Below are 5825 nucleotides of genomic sequence, written 5' to 3'. Positions count from 1 at the left end.
ACGGTGAAATGTTTACACATTGCTCACATTAAAGTTAAATTATCCATTTTTGAAAGAAACAAAGAAAGTCTTTGAAGGTAAAAACAGTCATTAGGTGAGAATGAGCACAGACAGTTCCACTGCATAACAATGGAGGTCCCCTCTTGGATAGGTAGCTATCGTTTAAGGATCTAAGTCCCCTCTTGGCAATTTCTTTAAAAAGCAAAAAAAAGCAAATTTGCAGTAATATTATGTTAAAAGACAGTAAAAGTAAATTTTGTATTATATTTATTTTACTTCAAAAGGACTGGAAACACAGGTCCACACTTGGCAGTTTACTCCGACGGTGCACTGTTGGATAGGTACGCGTGTATGTGTGTGTGTGTGTGTGTGTGTGTGTGTGTGTGTGTGTGTGTGTGTGTGTTCTCTGAAGGATCATTATCAGTGATCAGAAATTCTTTGTGAAAACACATTAAAACCAACAGAAACAAAGAAATATTTCTACTTCAACAAGTAAACTTGATCAGTATAAAACAAATATTAGTTCAGACGATCTTCTGTATACAGATGTGACCATTTACCAAAAATTTGAAACATTCATTTACTTTAACGACTAACAGCAGATATTTTCGACAGTTTCTTTAAGAAACACAAGTCTTTGTGACTGCAGACTAAGTTTACTACAACAGACATGGAAAATACGAACAAAAGGACATTTACAACTTTATGGATGGGAGTTATGTATGAACAGAAATTAGGTTAAATTGTTAATTAAGCATATCAGATCTACAATAGTAACAGAGAGTCAGTGAACTGACCTCAGAGTCTCCAGTCTGCAGTGTGGACTCTCCAGAAAACCACACAGCAGCTTCACTCCTGAATCCTGCAGCTTGTTGTTACTCAGGTCCAGCTCTCTCAGATGGGAGGGGTTGGACTTCAGAGCTGAGGCCATAGAAGCACAGCTGATCTCTGACAAACTGCAGCGACTCAATCTGAATAAAGAATAAATGATGGAGATAAAAATCCATTTCTAATCCAATCAGATGTGTTCCAGTTTTAAATGTGGAGCTCAACATTACTATGTCCTAATCAATGAGCTTTTCCCTAAAATGAGTAGAGGGACTTTGTCATTGTGTTATTGTGGATCATCATAATGTCAGCCTTCTACAGACATAATCCAAATGTCAGCACAGCATTCATACACCTATTCATGTCAACACAGATCAATAACATGCTGCTGATCTCAGGCCAGTCTGGAATAATGATCAAATCAGACATATTGGTACTTCTGTTACTTTCATTCTCTTCTGTTTCTTCTAATTCATAACAATCATGTGTCACTACATGAAAAATACAGATGTTTTCTAAAAAATTCCAGAATGACCAATCTGAAATAAAAAGACTTTATGAAATGAATAAGACTTCAAGTAAATCCAAAACCCTGCAGAGCTCTTTAACACCTGTCCCAGCACTTCTGATGCTCATCAAGCACAGATTTAGACTCTCCTCATCACCATTGTCATCTCCATCAACACGCAGCTGACTGACTGAGCTTCATCCTCAGTCATCTTTAGAACTGGATAAACATGAATCCAGTTTGAGTTCAGACTCAATTCAGAGCCAAACTCTTCAGACAGACAAACGAGCTGTGGTGATTTGTGCTCAGACAAACCCAGAAACAAGAGAACTGAAGGAAATTTAAAACTTCTGTCATGGATTTAAATTTGGTAGATATACACTGGACAAGAGCAGAATACATGAACTGACCTCAGAGTCTCCAGTCTACAGTTTGGACTCTCCAGTCCAGCAGACAGCAGCTTCACTCCTGAGTCCTGAAGATTGTTTTCACTCAGGTCCAGTTCTCTCAGATGGGAGGGGTTGGACTTCAGAGCTGAGGCCACGACTTCACAGTGAGTCTCTGAGAGTCCACAGAGGGAGAGTCTGTGATAACAGAGAATATAAAACTTAAAATATAATAAAATCTGACACTTTATTCTGAAATTAGACTGTGCATTTTGCATCACAAAGCACAATTACATGAGCAGCTGCATCTCAGCTGCTCAGCTTTTGTTGACAAGGTTTGTGGTTTGAAACTTGAGCTCCTGTCCAAGTGTCCTTGAGCAACATAATTAACCACATTATTTCTGCTTTGGACAAAAGTGTCTGTAATGTCTGTAATGTGAACATATTGTGATTAACAGGGAGCTGTGATTTGTGTTTGTTAAACTTCATTTTAACGTGACGTTCACTGAGCTGTAAAATCACTGCAGGTTGGAACTGCACTCGTATGGATTTACCTCCAGTCAAGTCAAGTGCTTGTGTGCGTTTTGTGCATTTTTGATGCATCTTATGTCACTCCATCGGCTTTTCTTCTGCCACTAAATTCATTTAATGACTCCTTTTGCATTGATAGTATTTTTAGTATTGTACTGTATTATTACCATTTTATTGGTAATAGTTTTTCTCAAGTGTAGTTCAGCTGTTTAACAGCATCATTTCTTCTCTGAGTTTGGTGATGATAAAATCCCTCCACTGAACTGAACCTGCTGAGCTCTCCTTCACTGGCAGAATGAACCTGGAGGCCGTCCCAGCAGCTAACTTTGGAATAAGCTGCTGTTTGAGGAAACCACTGAAAATTTATATCGTGCACGTAGCCTGCCAATAGGACACTGCTACAGATACGTGCGTACCGTATAAATAGCAGTGTCCCAACAGCTCAATTAATACTCTTCTCCAATGGATGGAGTCGCAGTTCCTAGAGGCTCGTTATTGCCTGTTGTGCAAAGGCTTGATCACCAATGCCGACCCTCATGTCTTCTGCTTCAAGTGTCTTGGGACGGACCACATCAGGGCTGTCCTGCTCCAGTTGCCGCCATGCGTCGAGTGCTGAAGGCTACCACCTCTCATTTGACGGCAGCAGCGGTGGGATCATGTTCTGCTGTGCAACATCTCACCCCACTATGGTGAGAGCGACAGATGGCAGCCTGGACCCTCTGCTTTACGGAGAGGATGCTCCAGCCACTGCCCCACTGCATTCACGCCTTCGGCCAACCTCCCTGGCCGACAACAACAATGACAGTTTGTCATCTACTTCCATTGCAGGGTTTATCCTGGCTCAGAATGGGCCTTTGGGGGGTGTGACTTTGCGCGACAGTAAGAATGATGGGTACGCGTTCAGTAAAGGCAATGTCTTACCTAATGACCGAAACCTATGCATTTTCTTAGTATTTCTGACCAGATAAACAAAATATATATTATATAACACTAAATAGAAAGATGGTTTCCTCCACTATAGATGCGGTCCGCAATGCTTCATTAAAGTAAACAGCTCATTTCTCAAGCAGCAACATGCCGCTATGGAGACAAGGCTGTTATGTCCAGATGCTGCTCAACTTAGCAGTTGTGTTGACATCGGCTGCTTATGACAGGCTAGGGTGGACAGTCATCGGGCTCCAACCACTGTACTCAGAGTCCAGTAGAGGGCTTCACCTGTGTTACCATATGGTAACCCTAATTCTATAAGCACAGGCACATGCAAGAGTTTGCTTATTTTATCAGAGGTATTAGGTTAAACTACAACCATTTTTTTTTGTGGTGACTTTACATGCATTACATGGTTAAACGTAAATCTTATTAACTCACTTAATTTAATCAATTGGTGTCTGACCCCACACATGAACAGGGACACACATTAGACCTTGTGCTGTCTCATGGCTTGTGTGTTCATGTCAATGAAATCTGTAACGTATGTACTTCACTTCCCTGTTTTATTTACGATCACAGTCCTGTGCTCTTGGACTTGGATGGAGGTGAAGCTCCTAGTGCTTTTGTTAGAGTTTGTTGCTTTTGTTTTATTACTCTTTTTAATTCAACCAGCACAAACATCTTGGACACTGTAGCTTGTTTGAGGATGAAACGCACAGAAGCACTTTCAGAGCCCTGGTTAAATGACAACACACGTGCGCTCAGCTCTCATGCATGTTGGCAAGTTGAGAGAAGGTGGAAGAATGATAAACTCAGAGTGTCATATCTTTCTTTTCCTTATGTGCCTGCAACATAAACTGTATATAAAGAAAAAGTCCTGTACGCCATGCGTGACATCTTCTGGTATCATTCAACACTTCTCTGTACATTTTTATTTGCTATTCACATCACTTGTTACTGATTGATCACTGTATTCCATGCTTTTGTGACACAGCAGCGATCAGCTGATTTTATGTGGAGCTTCTCTTTTCCTAGGTTTGTGTCTTTAGTGTAGTTAAGTGACTTGTTTAAACAGACTCCTTACTTGTTTTATGCTTGTGACTGTCGTTTTCGTCAGAGGTTTGCGACTCAACAATAAAGGAAAAAGCACTTGCAGAGACCTTTTAATTCAGTTTACTGATCGAAAGTTAACAATAATTTTCTGTTCTTTACTTTCAACACACATCAAAAAAACACCTTCAATTTGTTTCCCACAACTAATTTGGTCACTACTCATTTCACTCCTCTCATTCAAATATAAAAAAACTCCTTATAGGTTAATACTACCAGTGAGGATGAACTAATTAGGATGACGAGCGATGTGATACAATTTCCCAATACTATTCTGTAACAGTTATTTGAAACAAGAAAAAATTGTCAACCTAGCTTATCCATAACAACAATAAAAATAGTAATAGGCTACCAATCAATGGCTATGGCTTCAACAGGTGGCATTTAATGCAAGGTATTGAATGAAGTAGTCTATTGGTATCTGTATCACTTTTCGACTACTGGTTTTGGTGCTGGTATCGTAAAATTTTTAACTATACCCAGCTCTAACTTCCAGTGTTGAAAATCACATCTGGACTTACCGAGCCTTTCTGCAGTTCCTCACAGCTGGAATCAGTCTCCGTCGTCCCTCATCTGATGTGTTGTACTTCTGCAGGTCCAACTCATCCAGAACCTCCTCTGACATCTGCAGCATGTAGGCCAGAGCTGAGCAGTGGATCTCAGAGAGTTCCTTCTCTGATCTGTTCTCTGACTTCAGGAACTCTTGGATCTCCTGATGTACTGAGTGGTCGTTCATCTCAGTCAGACAGTGGAAGATGTTGATGCTTCTGTCAGGAGATATCAAGTACATATCCATTGCCTTCAGGTTGTTGATGGCTCTCTGGAGGATTTCTGGACTGTTGTCTGTCCGACCCAGCAGTTCTCCTAAGAGTCTCTGGTTGGACTCCAGAGAGAGGCCATGAAGGAAGCGAACAAACAGGTCCAGGTGGCCATTTTCACTTTTGAGAGATTTCTCCATGGAACTCCTTAGGAAGACATCCAGGGTTGAATCAATGTATTTCTTCCTCAGGAAGTCCTCCATAGTTGGATTAATGTATTTGTTCCACAGGAAGTCCTCCAGTCCCTTTTTGTTCCTGTTGGTGTAACAGTGGAACATGTAGACTGCAGCCAGAAACTCCTGAACGCTCAGATGAACAAAGCAGTAGACTGTTTTCTGGAAGATCACACTCTCTCTTTTGAAGATCTCTGTACAAACTCCAGAGTACACCGAGGCCTCTGTGACATCAAGACCACACTGCTCCAGGTCTTCTTGGTAGAACATGATGTTTCCTTTCTCCAGCTGTTCAAACGCCAGCCTCCCCAGCTTCAGAAGAACCTCCCTGTCAGCCTCCGTCAGCTCCTGTGGACTCGTCTCATGTCCCTCATCGTACTTCTGCTTCTTCCTCTTTATCTGAACCAGCAGGAAGTGTGAGTACAGGTCAGTCAGGGTCTTGGGCAGCTCTCCTCTCTGCTCTGTAGTCAACATGTGCTCCAGAACTGTAGCAGTGATCCAGCAGAAGACTGGGATTAGACACATGATGTGGAGGCTCCTG

The 5825-nt window shown here is 41.5% G+C and overlaps 1 protein-coding gene across 1 annotated transcript in view; it reads right to left on the bottom strand.

Moving 5' to 3' along the window:
• The window catches only part of LOC123963829 (ribonuclease inhibitor-like), a 19963-nt gene extending 14174 nt beyond the window's left edge, over positions 1-5789 (bottom strand). Inside the window, exon 1 of the mRNA XM_046040897.1 lies at positions 5759-5789. The gene's annotated coding sequence lies outside the window, so the exon portion shown is untranslated. The remainder of the gene's footprint in view (positions 1-5758) is intronic.
• Between the last annotated feature and the right edge of the window lie 36 nt (positions 5790-5825).

The sequence above is a fragment of the Micropterus dolomieu genome, linkage group LG23, assembly GCF_021292245.1.
Source record: "Micropterus dolomieu isolate WLL.071019.BEF.003 ecotype Adirondacks linkage group LG23, ASM2129224v1, whole genome shotgun sequence".
Lineage (NCBI taxonomy): Eukaryota > Metazoa > Chordata > Actinopteri > Centrarchiformes > Centrarchidae > Micropterus > Micropterus dolomieu.
This window is presented reverse-complemented; position numbering and strand designations above follow the sequence as displayed.